This window comes from Pelophylax lessonae (assembly GCF_965119305.1).
Source record: "Pelophylax lessonae genome assembly, chromosome: 4".
Taxonomy (NCBI): Eukaryota; Metazoa; Chordata; class Amphibia; order Anura; family Ranidae; genus Pelophylax; species Pelophylax lessonae.
Window position 1 is genome coordinate 417,463,414 of NC_138771.1, and position 17,648 is coordinate 417,481,061.

Here is a 17,648-nt window from a genome sequence, read left to right on the forward strand (position 1 = left end):
ACGGCCATGGCGCACTTTGCAGATATTCAGCGGCGAAACAACATGCCAGTGAGGCGCTTGATTTGCGACAGCCCGACACGTTGGAATTCAACACTGCTAATGTTCGACCGCCTGCTCCAACAAGAAAAAGCGGTCAACGAGTATTTGTATGACCGGGGTGCTAGGACAGCCTCTGCGGAGCTGGGTATTTTTTTGCCACGCTACTGGACGCTCATGCGCAATGCCTGTAGGCTCATGCGTCCTTTTGAGGAGGTGACAAACCTAGTGAGTCGCACTGAAGGCACCATCAGCGACATCATCCCATATGTTTTTTTCCTGGAGCGTGCCCTGCGAAGAGTGCTGGATCAGGCCGTAGATGAGCGTGAAGAGGAAGAGGAAGAGTTGTGGTCACCATCACCACCACCAGAAACAGCCTTACCATCGATTGCTGGACCTGCGGCAACACTGGAAGAGGAGTGTGAGGAAGAGGAGTCAGAGGAGGAATGTGGCTTTGAGGAGGAGGAACACCAACCACAGCAGGCATCCCAGGGTGCTCGTTGTCACCTATCTGGTACCCGTGGTGTTGTACGTGGCTGGGGGGAAGAACACACCTTCAATGACATCAGTGAGGACGAGGAATTGGACATGAGTAGCTCGGCATCCAACCTTGTCCAAATGGGGTCTTTCATGCTGTCATGCCTGTTGAGAGACCCTCGTATAAAAAGGCTGAAGGAGAACGACCTGTACTGGGTGGCCACGCTACTAGACCCCCGGTATAAGCAGAAAGTCTGTGACATGTTACCCAATTACCGGCAGTCGCAAAGGATGCAGCAGCTACAAAATAAGTTAAAAACTATGCTCTACACAGCGTATAAGGGTGATGTCACAGCACAACGGGAATCCAACAGGGGAAGAGGTGAAAGTAATCCTCCTCCTACCACCACAACCACGCCGGCAAGGACAGGACGCTTTACAGACGTCTTGTTGATGGAGGACATGCAGAGCTTTTTTAGTCCTATGCATCGCCACAGCCCTTCGGGGTCCACCCTCAGAGAACGACTCGACCGACAGGTAGCAGACTACCTTGCCTTAACTGCAGATATCGACACTCTGAGGAGCGATGAACCCCTTGACTACTGGGTGTGCAGGCTTGACCTGTGGCCTGAGCTATCCCAGTTTGCCATTGAACTTCTGGCCTGCCCCGCTTCAAGTGTGCTGTCAGAAAGGACCTTCAGCGCAGCAGGAGGTATTGTCACTGAGAAGAGAAGTCGCCTAGGTCAAAAAAGTCTTGATTACCTCACGTTTATTAAGATGAATGAGGCATGGATCCCGAAGGGACTGACAGTGGGGGATGCATTTGACTAAAAAAGGCCTGGTGATGACTGAGATGCCTTGGCCTAAAAATGGTCCACACGCTGCTGTATATAATCATTCTCTGCATGCCGGATGACTTACGTGACGTCTCCGCCACCAACTACGGTTCAAGCAGCAATGTTTTAGTGCACTTTCTGCCTTAAAACCTCAATTTTTCAGGCCGCTGCTACAGCAGCGGCTGCAACAATACCTACTTTTTCATGCATGTGTACATGCCTAATTTTTCTGGCCTCTGGTGCTACACTGTGGCTGCAAAAAAACAAAAAACAAAAAAAAAGGCACATACATGTGTCAATTCCCCTTCGTGATCGTTACCTTGTCGTGGTGAAGGGGCTTGCGTATCACAATGAAGCGATCACCTCTAGGATTGTGTTGGCACACCCCAGATGATAAGGTCGTTGCTTCATTGTGTACAGACCAAAAGCGATCCGCAGGATAATTTTTCATAAAAAAAAACATTCATTTTCTTTCATTCTTTCTGCGGAGCTGGGTATTTTTTGGCCGCGTTACTGAATGCTCATGAACAATGGCTGTAGGCTCATGCGTCCTTTTGCGGAGATGACAACCCTGGTGGTCAGTCGAACCCAAGGCAACATCATCGACCTCATCCCATATGCGTTTTTTCTGGAGCGTGCCCTGCGAAGAGTACTGGATCAGGCTGTAGATGAGCATGAAGAGGAAGAGTTGTGGTCCTCATCACCACCAGAAGCAGCCTTGTCGTTGTCAATTGCTGGACCTGTGGCAACGCAGAGAGAGGAGTCTGAAGAAGAGAAGTCAGAGGAGGAAGGTGGCTTTGAGGAGGTGGAATACCAGCCACAGCAGGCGTCCCAGGGGGCTTGTTCTCACCTTTCGGGGACCCTTGGTGTTGTATGTGGCTGGGTGGAGGAAGAGACCTTCAATGATGTCAGTGAGGACAAGGAACGGGACATGGCTAGCTTGGTATCCAACCTTGTGCAAATTGGGAGTTTGCGGTTGTGCAAATGGACTGACTGACTGTTAAACGGGGAGTTTGGTCTGTCAGAGTTTGGTCTGTCACTGTGAAGCGGGCAACGGGCGTAACCCTTACACTACTTGACCGATAAAACATCATACCTGATCGTATTCACACACTGGATGTTTTAGTGCTGGTTTACACTGCCGCTACCACTAAAGTAGCGTCGCTTCCAGTGCGACTTTGGCGCGACTTAGCGCAACTTTGGCGCGACCTCATCGCGAGGTGACTTTTTATTTGGCCAATCACAATATCATGTTTTGTTACCGTCACCTAATTTCCTTTTCCTGTTTTTTGTTTTACATATTTCCCCATGTGTGCAGTGTTGTCTGTGTCATAGCTCAACTGATAGGCATGTTTGCCTTGGCATATCATATTTCAGCTTGCCAGAAAGAAAAAAAGACAGCTGGAAAGACACTGCATTAGTTTTCTACTAAAAATCATAAGAAAAATGCTGTTTTTTTTGGGTTGTGGACATACTACAGAGCTGAAACTTGACAGGTACACTTTTTAGACCCCCCAGACACTAAATACAAAAAATGACATGCCTGCCTAAAAAAATGCCCGATAAATGCCTGCAAGAGAAAAAGACAGCCGCAGAGAAGCCGTATTCCTGAAAATATAAGAAAAATGCTGTTTTTTAGGGGTTCTGGACATGCTACAGATCTGAAACTTGACAGGTACACTTTTGTGACCCCCCAGACACTAAATACAAAAAATGACATGCCTGCCTAAAAAAATGCCCGATAAATGCCTGCAAGAGAAAAAGACAGCCGCAGAGAAGCCGTATTCCTGAAAATATAAGAAAAATGCTGTTTTTTAGGGGTTCTGGACATGCTACAGATCTGAAACTTGACAGGTACACTTTTGTGACCCCCCAGACACTAAATACAAAAAATGACATGCCTGCCTAAAAAAATGCCCGATAAATGCCTGCAAGAGAAAAAGACAGCCGCAGAGAAGCCGTATTCCTGAAAATATAAGAAAAATGCTGTTTTTTAGGGGTTCTGGACATGCTACAGAGCTGAAACTTGACAGGTACACTTTTGTGACCCCCCAGACAATAAATACAAAAAATGACATGCCTGCCTAAAAAAATGCCCGATAAATGCCTGCAAGAGAAAAAGACAGCCGCAGAGAAGCCGTATTCCTGAAAATATAAGAAAAATGCTGTTTTTTAGGGGTTCTGGACATGCTACAGATCTGAAACTTGACAGGTACACTTTTGTGACCCCCCAGACACTAAATACAAAAAATGACATGCCTGCCTAAAAAAATGCCCGATAAATGCCTGCAAGAGAAAAAGACAGCCGCAGAGAAGCCGTATTCCTGAAAATATAAGAAAAATGCTGTTTTTTAGGGGTTCTGGACATGCTACAGAGCTGAAACTTGACAGGTACACTTTTGTGACCCCCCAGACACTAAATACAAAAAATGACATGCCTGCCTAAAAAAATGCCCGATAAATGCCTGCAAGAGAAAAAGCCAGCCGCAGAGAAGCCGTATTCCTGAAAATATAAGAAAAATGCTGTTTTTTAGGGGTTCTGGACATGCTACAGAGCTGAAACTTGACAGGTACACTTTTGTGACCCCCCAGACACTAAATACAAAAAATGACATGCCTGCCTAAAAAAATGCCCGATAAATGCCTGCAAGAGAAAAAGCCAGCCGCAGAGAAGCCGTATTCCTGAAAATATAAGAAAAATGCTGTTTTTTAGGGGTTCTGGACATGCTACAGAGCTGAAACTTGACAGGTACACTTTTTAGACCCCCCAGACACTAAATACAAAAAATGACATGCCTGCCTAAAAAAATGCCCGATAAATGCCTGCAAGAGAAAAAGCCAGCCGCAGAGAAGCCGTATTCCTGAAAATATAAGAAAAATGCTGTTTTTTAGGGGTTCTGGACATGCTACAGAGCTGAAACTTGACAGGTACACTTTTGTGACCCCCCAGACACTAAATACAAAAAATGACATGCCTGCCTATAAAAATGCCCGATAAATGCCTGCAAGAGAAAAAGCCAGCCGCAGAGAAGCCGTATTCCTGAAAATATAAGAAAAATGCTGTTTTTTAGGGGTTCTGGATAGTGTTGAGCGAACACGGACTGTATTATTCGTGTTCGTACCGAATAATTGGATTTTTTGTACCCGAACACGGACACGGACACTTTACTGTATGTTCGGGTAAAAATCCGTGTTCGGTCGTTTTATTTCCGGGTTTTGCATGCTTTGGCGCTCTTTTCATGGCGGGCTTTCAACAGCCAATCAACAATCGTTTAACTGGTGTGCCTTAAGCCATCCCAGCCATGCCTGCAAATGTCTCAGTAGCTGTGATTGGCCGTCTGAAGCATGTGACCAAGTCTTTATAAGTTCGAGGCAGCCGCAGCGGCGTCATTATGCTGCTTAGATTCAGGGACAGAGCACACATCAACGTGCTGGCTGCTGATTAGGGAAAGATAGGCAGGAAAAAACCATTTGTGTCCGGATAGAATTGAGGGACAGGTCGAAGTGTTTAGGCAGGGCGAGTTGTAGGCATTTTAGGGATAGAGTCTGCTGAATTATATAGGGTCAGTGTCTTCTACAAACTACAATCGATATTGCTGTGTGGGGGGTGGGGTCTGCACTCAATCCTGATCTACGATCTCTTCTCAATCCTGTTAGGGACAGAGTCTGCTGAATTTTAGGGAAACTGTGTTCTACAAACTACAATCGATATTGCTGTGTGGTGTGGGATTGGAGATAGGCAGGTGTCAGTGATCCACATCCATTTTTCTGTGTGTGAGCTGCAGTGAACACAATCTTTTTGGGCTGCAGTGAACACAATCTTTTTGGGCTGCAGTGAACACAATCTTTTTGGGCTGCAGTGAACACAATCTTTTTGGGCTGCAGTGAACACAATCTTTTTGGGGTGCAGTGAACAAAATCTTTTTGGGGTGCAGTGAACACAATCCTTTTTGGTGTGCAGTGAACACAATCTTTGTGGGGTGCAGTGAACAAAATCCTTTGTGGGGTGCAGTGAACACAATCTTTTTGGGGTGCAGTGAACAAAATCCTTTTTGGGGTGCAGTGAACAACATCCTTTTTGGGGTGCAGTGAACACAATCTTTTTGGGGTGCAGTGAACAAAATCCTTTGTGGGGTGCAGTGAACACAATCTTTTTGGGGTGCAGTGAACACAATCTTTTTGGGGTGGAGTGAACAACATCCTTTTTGGGGTGCAGTGAACAAAATCCTTTTTGGGGTGCAGTGAACAAAATCATTTTTGGGGTGCAGTGAACACAATCTTTTTGGGGTGCAGTGAACACAATCTTTGTGGGGTGCAGTGAACACAATCTTTTTGGGGTGGAGTGAACAACATCCTTTTTGGGGTGCAGTGAACAACATCCTTTTTGGGGTGCAGTGAACACAATCTTTTTGGGGTGCAGTGAACACAATCTTTGTGGGGTACAGTGAACAGAATCTTTGTGGGGTGCAGTGAACACAATCTTTGGGGGGTACAGTGAACACAATCTTTGTGAGGTGCAGTGAACACAATCTTTGTGGGGTGCAGTGAACACAATCATTGTGGGGTGCAGTGAACTCAATCTTTGTGGGGTACAGTGAACACAATCTCATACTGAAGGTTTGAGGGTGCTGCCTGTTCCATACTCCCCCTACTCCTCATCTAGCCTTTTAGGGGTACAAACAATAGTAATTGGGGCCTAGTGTGGTTGTGTACGTGTGATATACATACACTTTTTTGGGATCATATTTTCTATTCCGCTATTTAATCAAAAACCTTTGGGGATCAGTTAAATTGGGGGATAGTCTGTGTTGGTACGTGTGAGAGAGATCCACCTTTCCAAGTTGTTGGGGTTCATCTCATACTTCTGAAGGTTTGAGGGTGCTGCCTGTTCCATACTCCCCCTACTCCTAGCCTTTTAGGGGTACAAACAATAGTAATTGGGGCCTAGTGTGGTTGTGTACGTGTGATATACATACACTTTTTTGGGATCATATTTTCTATTCCGCTATTTAATCAAAAACCTTTGGGGATCAGTTAAATTGGGGGATAGTCTGTGTTGGTACGTGTGAGAGAGATCCACCTTTCCAAGTTGTTGGGGTTCATCTCATACTTCTGAAGGTTTGAGGGTGCTGCCTGTTCCATACTCCCCCTACTCCTAGCCTTTTAGGGGTACAAACAATAGTAATTGGGGCCTAGTGTGGTTGTGTACGTGTGATATACATACACTTTTTTGGGATCATATTTTCTATTCCGCTATTTAATCAAAAACCTTTGGGGATCAGTTAAATTGGGGGATAGTCTGTGTTGGTACGTGTGAGAGAGATCCACCTTTCCAAGTTGTTGAGGTTCATCTCATACTTCTGAAGGTTTGAGGGTGCTGCCTGTTCCATACTCCCCCTACTCCTAGCCTTTTAGGGGTACAAACAATAGTAATTGGGGCCTAGTGTGGTTGTGTACGTGTGATATACATACACTTTTTTGGGATCATATTTTCTATTCCGCTATTTAATCAAAAACCTCTGGGGATCAGTTAAATTGGGGGATAGTCTGTGTTGGTACGTGTGAGAGAGATCCACCTTTCCAAGTTGTTGGGGTTCATCTCATACTTCTGAAGGTTTGAGGGTGCTGCCTGTTCCATACTCCCCCTACTCCTAGCCTTTTAGGGGTACAAACAATAGTAATTGGGGCCTAGTGTGGTTGTGTACGTGTGATATACATACACTTTTTTGGGATCATATTTTCTATTCCGCTATTTAATCAAAAACCTCTGGGGATCAGTTAAATTGGGGGATAGTCTGTGTTGGTACGTGTGAGAGAGATCCACCTTTCCAAGTTGTTGGGGTTCATCTCATACTTCTGAAGGTTTGAGGGTGCTGCCTGTTCCATACTCCCCCTACTCCTAGCCTTTTAGGGGTACAAACAATAGTAATTGGGGCCTAGTGTGGTTGTGTACGTGTGATATACATACACTTTTTTGGGATCATATTTTCTATTCCGCTATTTAATCAAAAACCTTTGGGGATCAGTTAAATTGGGGGATAGTCTGTGTTGGTACGTGTGAGAGAGATCCACCTTTCCAAGTTGTTGGGGTTCATCTCATACTTCTGAAGGTTTGAGGGTGCTGCCTGTTCCATACTCCCCCTACTCCTAGCCTTTTAGGGGTACAAACAATAGTAATTGGGGCCTAGTGTGGTTGTGTACGTGTGATATACATACACTTTTTTGGGATCATATTTTCTATTCCGCTATTTAATCAAAAACCTCTGGGGATCAGTTAAATTGGGGGATAGTCTGTGTTGGTACGTGTGAGAGAGATCCACCTTTCCAAGTTGTTGGGGTTCATCTCATACTTCTGAAGGTTTGAGGGTGCTGCCTGTTCCATACTCCCCCTACTCCTAGCCTTTTAGGGGTACAAACAATAGTAATTGGGGCCTAGTGTGGTTGTGTACGTGTGATATACATACACTTTTTTGGGATCATATTTTCTATTCCGCTATTTAATCAAAAACCTTTGGGGATCAGTTAAATTGGGGGATAGTCTGTGTTGGTACGTGTGAGAGAGATCCACCTTTCCAAGTTGTTGGGGTTCATCTCATACTTCTGAAGGTTTGAGGGTGCTGCCTGTTCCATACTCCCCCTACTCCTAGCCTTTTAGGGGTACAAACAATAGTAATTGGGGCCTAGTGTGGTTGTGTACGTGTGATATACATACACTTTTTTGGGATCATATTTTCTATTCCGCTATTTAATCAAAAACCTTTGGGGATCAGTTAAATTGGGGGATAGTCTGTGTTGGTACGTGTGAGAGAGATCCACCTTTCCAAGTTGTTGAGGTTCATCTCATACTTCTGAAGGTTTGAGGGTGCTGCCTGTTCCATACTCCCCCTACTCCTAGCCTTTTAGGGGTACAAACAATAGTAATTGGGGCCTAGTGTGGTTGTGTACGTGTGATATACATACACTTTTTTGGGATCATATTTTCTATTCCGCTATTTAATCAAAAACCTCTGGGGATCAGTTAAATTGGGGGATAGTCTGTGTTGGTACGTGTGAGAGAGATCCACCTTTCCAAGTTGTTGGGGTTCATCTCATACTTCTGAAGGTTTGAGGGTGCTGCCTGTTCCATACTCCCCCTACTCCTAGCCTTTTAGGGGTACAAACAATAGTAATTGGGGCCTAGTGTGGTTGTGTACGTGTGATATACATACACTTTTTTGGGATCATATTTTCTATTCCGCTATTTAATCAAAAACCTTTGGGGATCAGTTAAATTGGGGGATAGTCTGTGTTGGTACGTGTGAGAGAGATCCACCTTTCCAAGTTGTTGGGGTTCATCTCATACTTCTGAAGGTTTGAGGGTGCTGCCTGTTCCATACTCCCCCTACTCCTAGCCTTTTAGGGGTACAAACAATAGTAATTGGGGCCTAGTGTGGTTGTGTACGTGCGAGATACATACACTTTTTTTGATCATATTTCCTATTCCGCTATTCAATAAAAACCTTTGAGGATCAATTGAATTGCGGGATAGTCTGTGTCGGTACGTGTGAGAGAGATCCACCTTTCCAAGTTGTTGGGGTTCATCTCATACTTCTGAAGGTTTGAGGGTGCTGCCTGTTCCATACCCCCCCTACTCCTCATCTAGCCTTTTAGGGGTACAAACAATAGTAATTGGGGCCTAGTGTGGTTGTGTACGTGCGAGATACATACACTTTTTTTGATCATATTTCCTATTCCGCTATTCAATAAAAACCTTTGAGGATCAATTGAATTGCGGGATAGTCTGTGTCGGTACGTGTGAGAGAGATCCACCTTTCCAAGTTGTTGGGGTTCATCTCATACTTCTGAAGGTTTGAGGGTGCTGCCTGTTCCATACCCCCCCTACTCCTCATCTAGCCTTTTAGGGGTACAAACAATAGTAATTGGGGCCTAGTGTGGTTGTGTACGTGCGAGATACATACACTTTTTTTGATCATATTTCCTATTCCGCTATTCAATAAAAACCTTTGAGGATCAATTGAATTGCGGGATAGTCTGTGTCGGTACGTGTGAGAGAGATCCACCTTTCCAAGTTGTTGGGGTTCATCTCATACTTCTGAAGGTTTGAGGGTGCTGCCTGTTCCATACTCCCCCTACTCCTCATCTAGCCTTTTAGGGGTACAAACAATAGTAATTGGGGCCTAGTGTGGTTGTGTACGTGTGATATACATACACTTTTTTTGGATCATATTTTCTATTCCGCTATTTAATTTAACTGGGCCTCCATGCGAGACCTGTGTGCCTTGTTGCGCTGTTTTGAGTACTCCACCAACATGGCCAGTGGCAATGACGCCGTTCTCAGCTTAACTATCCCACTTCTATGCCTCCTTGAAAAAACAATTCGGGCGATGATGGAAGAGGATGTGGCACAGGATGAGGAGGAGGAGGAGGATGAAGAGGTAACATTTCCAAGGCTTTCAGGGCAGTCATTCGCAAGGGGCTCCGAGGGTGGGTTCCTGCACACGCAAACGCCAGGGACGCAATTGTCCAGCAGGGGCACAGTTCTGGAGGATGAGGAGGATGAGGAGGAGGAGGAGCTGGAGGAGGAGATGGAACCATGTTCACAGCAGGGTGGCACCCAGGCCAGCTCATGGCCATCACTGGTGCGTGGCTGGGGGGATACAGAGGACACGGACCATACACCTCCCACAGAGGACAGCCTTTCGTTGCCTCTGGGCAGCCTGGCACACATGAGCGATTACATGCTGCAGTGTCTCCACAACGACCGCCGAGTTGCCCACATTCTAACTTGTGCTGATTACTGGGTGGCCACGCTGCTGGATCCCCGTTACAAGGACAACGTACCGTCCTTAATTCACTCACTGGAGCGCGATCGCAAGATGCGCGAGTACAAGCGCACGCTGGTAGACGCCATGCTGCTGGCATTCCCATCTGACAGCGGGGCCACAGTGGAAGCACAAGGCAGAGGAGGAGGAGGAGGAGGTCGCCAACGCAACCAGGGCACCGCCAGCACCTCAGAAGGCAGGGTTAGCATGGCCGAAATGTGGAAAAGCTTTGTCAGCACGCCACAACAAACAGCAGCACCAGCAGCTCAGATGGAACGTCTTAGCAGGAGGCAGCATTTTACCAACATGGTGGAGCAGTATGTGTGCACACGCCTACATGTAGTGAATGACGGGTCTGCCCCCTTCAACTTCTGGGTCTCCAAATTGGGCACATGGCCTGAGCTTGCCCTTTACGCCTTGGAGGTGCTGGCGTGCCCTGCAGCCAGTGTATTATCTGAACGGGTATTTAGCACGGCTGGGGGCGTTATAACAGACAAGCGCAGCCGCCTGTCCAGAGACAATGTGGACAAGCTCACGTTCATTAAAATGAACCAGGCATGGATCCCACGGGACTTTTCCGTACCTTATGCAGAATAGCAATGGATACCGACCTTACCCACCCATTGTTCCATTTTTGCTCTTTCTCACTCTTTTGGGGTGTACCCTCATTTAAAATTTGTGAAAAGAAGCAGTGTTGGCTACCTCGTCCTCCTCCTCAGGGCCAGATTAATGTAGGGGCTATTGGAGCTGCAGCTCCAGGCCCCTACCTTTTATATAGGCCCCGGGTTGGCCATATTCACTGTTACCGCTCTTCTGTCACTTGTAAACACAGAAGTCTGGCTTCTATGCTCGCTTCCCCAGGCAGCACCCTCAGAACCTCCCCACACAGCGTGAAGGCCGGACAAGGAGGGACAGTTGGCGATGCATGGATGTGTTTATGGGCTTCAGAGACAGCATCCCATGTTGAATTAGGCATGCATGGCTGCACCCTTCCTCCTCTGGGTGCATGGCAAGGCACGGCCCTAAGGCCCTTCAAAATCCTCAGCACCAAGCCCATGATGCTGTTAATCCGGCCCTGGTCCTCCTCCACCGCCGCTTCCACCTACACCGCCCATAGGTGTGCGCAGCCTATTGCATTAAGGTGTGCACCCCAAAGTTGAAATACACATGCATGTGTTTGCCAGCAGGGAGAGTAATGTATCGGGGCCATGTACCTGTAGGCAAGGAGAAATAGAGCAGAGCAGGTCCCAGGGAGATCTTTCCCATCTCCTCACTGGCAATGCTATGTGCCCTAGGTGATTAGGGTGTGCCCAGGCACACCCAGCACACCCTGTGCGCACGCCTATGTCACCGCCACATCCACCACCACCTTAACCTCCCTCCTACTCCATATGGGCCTCGTCCTTCAGAGATGAAGAAGAACATTGTTTTATTTTTCTGTTTTTTTTTGTTGTTTTAAGTTATTTCCCTATCCACATTTGTTTGCAGAGCACTTGCCATGCTCTTAATTACGTTTTGCTGCCATTTGCAGCACTCTAGCCCTTTCCTTTGGTGTTTTAGAGCCATTTTAGTGCCTTAAAGTTCGGGTCCCCATTGACTTCAATGGGGTTCGGCGTCCGGGAAAAGTTCGGTAAAAGTCCGGGACACGGACCCGGACTTTTTTTTAAAGTTCGGCCGAACCCGTCGAACACGGACATCTAGGTGTTCGCTCAACCCTAGTTCTGGACATGCTACAGAGCTGAAACTTGACAGGTACACTTTTGTGACCCCCCAGACACTAAATACAAAAAATGACATGCCTGCCTAAAAAAATGCCCGATAAATGCCTGCAAGAGAAAAAGCCAGCCGCAGAGAAGCCATATTCCTGAAAATATAAGAAAAATGCTGTTTTTTAGGGGTTCTGGACATGCTACAGAGCTGAAACTTCACAGGTACACTTTTTAGACCCCCCAGATGCTAAATCCAAAGAAATTTTTTATTTTTATTTTTTTTTAATTTTTCCAATAATTGGCTCTCTATCAAAAAATTATAATTTTTAAGAACTTTTTTTTGCGTGATCCCTCTCCGGCATGCCACAGTCCAGGTGTTAGTCCCCTTGAAACAACTTTTCCATCACTATTGTGGCCAGAAAGAGTCCCTGTGTGTTTTAAAATTCGCCTGCCTATTGAAGTCTATGGCGGTTCGCCCGGTTCGCCGGTTCGCGAACATTTGCCGATGTTCGCGTTCGCCGTTCGCGAACCGCGAATTTTAGGTTCGCGACATCACTATAAATGACCTGGATAAACACCCTGGACGCTGTTGGTTGACTTGGTCCACATACTATTCCTAAGGTCATTTTGAAGGATCTGCAATCTAACATTCAAAGGATCTAAACATTTCCATATCAGGAACTGGATGACTGCATGAAGTGGCGGGACTGATTTTTTCCTCCATTGGACAGGTGCATATTAGTTCTTCTGCTCAGCCTGTTTCTGTACCAAATAATGATATTCTGCATGGTTCACAAACATGTGTGCTGGAAAATGACAATCGGTTGATGAAATTGAGGACTAGCAGTGTTATCCTCCTCTACAGCCATAGCAACATCAGCTGCTGCTGAATCTACTAAAACATTTGAGACGTGTTCATAAGCCATTGCTAGCTGAGTATGAACCTGTATATAGGCTGTCATAAAGCACCTTCCCACCAAGCTTGTATTAAAGCAGAAATGCCTAAAAAGTGGATTGGAAATGTGCATGTGCAGTTTCCAGCTCTAAAATACAATTTACCTTCTACTCATAGGGAACAAAAAATAAATGCATGACATATAGGTCTACATCATTTTTCAGAACACTGCTTTAATAGTTTTTGCATAATGTTACACAATTTAAATATTGAGTGATGAAATAATTTATCACATATACCAGCCTAGCTATATAAATAGTTTGCTTCTCAAATTGCTCTATTAAACAAATATAATACAAAAAAATACCACTTTTGAAGCGATCGTATGATAATCTGATCGTTAGTATACAGTTTTCCTCTGACATTTTTCAAAGGGACAAATACGAAAATGTTTCTCATACGATACCAGATCATTCGATTTATTTGTTTTAATCATTACAGTTTTCATTTGAAAATACAATGCAAATACATTACATCACTTCTGAATTTTTATTCTAATGCACGAGAATTTTCCTACTTTAGTAACCTATTTGTTTTTTGATATGGAGACTAGCATGCAAAAAAAAAACTCATTGTGTGTACTAGGCTTAAGCCTGGCTGCTAGTGAATGCTACTGACCAGCCTGTGTTAAAATGCCAGTGACTGTTGCATTGTGTGTTGGTTTGTTTATAAATCCTCAGTAGCAGTGAGGATTGATTGAATAAAAAATTTTTTAGGAAGTAAAGTAAAATCACATATGGTTATCAGCCCTAGGATCAGATGTATATGTCCTTTTGCATCTTGAACGATGTGCTTCAATCCTTGCAGGGTTCTCTAACAAGTTTCTAGCTTTATCTAGCTTATTCACATATTGTTTGCTTGCTGCAGGGGTATACAACTGCTGTCAAGGTCCCAAAGAAAGCTAATAATCAGAGTAGATTTCTGGCTGAACCAAGCTTGAACCTTGTGGGACATTTAAATCTTTTACCTTGAGAATTTGTGGGGCATATTACACTGAGCCATAGGTAAATAATATGGTAGGATATTAGGTGAGAGAGAGAGAGAGAGAAAGAGGCACTGTCACATACCAAGTTTATAGAGCCTAATATGATGAGGAAGGCCTCTCTTACACCTCTGACTAGGGTCCCCTTGTAGAGTGAACAGGAGGTGCAGGAGTGCAGAGTGGCACAAGTGCCTGTAGGTCTTACTAGCAGGAGGGTAGGTATCCACACCAGGCAGGAGGCCTCATTAGTGGGCCTTAGTGCAGTCGGTGAGTTGAGTAGCAGCTGATGAGCAGCAGGCGGGAGCAGGCTGGACCTGGAAACAGCAGACAGGTGAGGCATAGGCTGGTAGCAGGCAGAAGGTAGTGGAGTAGGACAAGCCAGGTCATACACAGGTAGGCACATAGAGTAAAGATGCATAATCTCTCAGATAATCTCTCCCCTAATGAACACAAGGCCTTGGTAAATTTGAAAAAAGAACCAATTTAGTTAGTAAATCTGCCGACAAAGGCGGGAATGTGATAATGATAAACTGCACACAATACACTGACATGTGCAGGAAATTGTTACAGAATAAATCCTGGTATAAGAGTATTAAAAGCTTTCACTTGGATAGACATAAACGGAAATTTTTCCAACTGATTGACCAACAGTTTAGACTTGGTGCAATTACCAAAGAACAAGACTTTTTGAGGATTGAAGAACCTCTCACCCCCACATTTTATGCACTACCTAAAGTGCACAAATTGAATCCACCAGGTAGGCCCATTTTTTCCGATATTACCAATCTTCCACAAAATACTAGTTCAGTAATCAATGCATATTTAGGACCGCACATGTACTCCCTCCCCTCGTATCTTAAGGATATAATGCACATGCTGACCATGCTAGATGGTATTCAGGTTTCACCGGAGACTATTCTAGCCTCTATTGATATTGAGTCCTTATATTCAAATATCCCACACCAACATAAGGTTAAAATTGGCAAAACTTTCCTTGACAAGAGGAGTCTAGAACAGCAGGCATATAGTCAATTTATTTTGGATGTTTTGCTCTTTACACTGACGCACAATGCATTTGTCTTTGATGACTCCAGGCACAAGGATGGGATCTAAGTGTGCCCCATCATGTGCCAACTTGTACCTGGGGGGTGGGAGCATTGGCTGGTCTCTTCTGCGCCTATGTCGTGGTACCTCTGCCAAGTTGACATGTGGCGGAGGTATATTGATGATATTTTCATTTCATGGTTGGGCCCCAGTGAGCTGCTGAATTAATTCATTCATTAATTGAATCTCAATACATTCAATTTACAATTTACCTTTACCTATGATATTCAACATACTGTATCGCCTTTTTGGACCTTACTATCTGTAAGGGACCAAACAATCAATTGGCTACAACATTATACCATAAAACAGTACATGCTTTGAGTTGCCACACCAAACATGTTATCAGGGAATGATAGGACAGTACTGTAGGATTTGTAGGAAATGTACAGAGCCTGAGACCTTCAAACGAGAAGCACAAAATCTGCTTCAACCTTTTCTAAAAAGGGGATATAGTCAAAAGAGTGTTAATAAAGCATATCATAAAGCACTCCACATAACCTCCTTTTATTTCAGGGGGAAAAATGGCATCCCCAAACAAGACTAGATTGATCACAAACTTTAATGTGCAATCTGAGCAGATGCAGAAAATCCTAAACAAATATTGGCATAATCTGGCAGAGGACAAGGTTTTGCAAGAAATTGTCAATCCCAAACCTAGTTTTACACATAGATGGGACCAATCGATTAAGGATTTGGTGACATCAAGTCATTATACAAGAGGGGGTAAATCAGGGGGCAAAAGAGATCCCTGTACTAAACTCCCTCTAGGGGTGGGTACTGCAAGTTTATATCAGACAAACCCTTCCAAACTCTACCAAAAGGAAAATAAAATTGTCCCCCCACACTTTTTATCATGTCAAACAGTTGGTATTGTGTATATCATGAAATGTCGATGTCAGGCTTTTTGCTTGGGTAAAACCAAACATATGTCCTGGGAATGCATACGCGATCATATTAAATGTACCAAAGAAGGCAATCTGGAGAGCCCTGTGGCTCACAACTTCGCCCATTGCCAGGGTTACAAATTTGACAGTCTCTAATTCTTTGCATTGGAACGTATCCACCCACATCTGCATGGTGGACTATTCTATAAATTCATATTACAACGCAATTGTAAGTAGATTTTCAACTTGATTGCATGTAAAAATCCAGGTTTAAATGACTAACTGAGCATTGCCCCATTTTTGGACACATAATGTATTCCAATCACACAATTCCCATTCTCTAATAGGGTAACCTCTTGGTTTAGCATGTAAACCAATGTACATTAAACATTTATATTGAGAGATGTTTTTATGCTTTGCAGATTGCTAATCCTGTATCTATATTGTGAATTTGGGGAAATATAATTATGTGAGATTTGTGGAAAGCATTAATATATGTTTAGTCTGGGTAGGTTGGGTTGTGTTTTTTTTTTTTTATACTGAATTTATCTGAGACATGTACTAGCTATGCACATTGTCCCCCATAGCTCTCTGTATCCTGTGGTTCCCTATATTTAATACTTCCAAAGCTAGTTTTTTCTTTCTTTTTGTGACAACTTGTGCCACATATAGAATGTTTGACCAATTCTGTTTGTTTTCATGAAGATTCCTCTCCACTGTATACCCCTTTTTATTTGGTGGTTGTTTTGCTATATATCCTGTGTGAGATTTGGTACATCTGTGCTGGTTGGTGTTTTGCGGTTTTCGGCTGGGAAGTTTAGATCAATAATATCAAGATCCTTCAGAATGTGATCACTTACAAACTATGTCCACTTGGTAAGTGGTTGTCAATTCTGTTTTAAATTCACTTTACCACTTTTAACCTTTTTGACAGTTTTGTGATATTGGGTATTTCTTGCTCCTATTAGATGGCGGCTATTTGGTGGCGTCCTTTCTCTTTCTTAGTGATTATCCATTTAATTGTGACATATACTATGCTGACGACCAATTTGTGGGAGGCTCTCTCCTAATGTCAATGTACATATGCTTTCTGGTTATTATCCAAGGTAAGATTTATTATTAGTATATTCGCTCCTCCATCTTCCTTGCCTTTGTCCCCCCATTGTGTGGATATATGTAACCTCCCTCAAATTTTTTCTTTTTGTGGTTGATGGGTGGTGTTTTTTTTTTTTTCTTTCATAAATCTCACATTTACTATAACCAGTAAATCTCCTGTATACAGTAATACTCATGTTGTTTTAATAAATTATATGTTTGTTAGACTATGTATTCTATTTTGTGATAATCAATGTAGTTTTGTATTTAGAAGAATTAATATATTGTTTATATCATTTGTTAGCTATATGGTCTAATAACATTGAAAAAGTGGATCCTGAGAAAGCCCTTAATTTGGGCAAAACACGCCGATCCATAAATCTCCTGCTATCCATTGATATACAGACGTTTGTACCCTATGTCTATGGTTATGATAAATCACTTTGTAGAAGTTTGTTTTCAATTTTTGTATAAATAAAAAATTGTATATGCAATATACTGTACTATATCGTCTACTGTTTTTGGGCACTAAAAATCCCCATTCCCCATGGTCTCCCCTCTTGGAAAGACATAGTGAATCTCCCTTATACAGATTTTTGCTCATCAAAGGAGATTGTGTCAGGTCTTTTTTAATGCAATGTCCTCTCATTTAACACTTCAAGGCAGTGGCTGCTTGTTCCATTATGGTTAAGACTTGTCAAAACATTGTTCTCTTACACCCACTGATACTGCATCAAGGCATTCA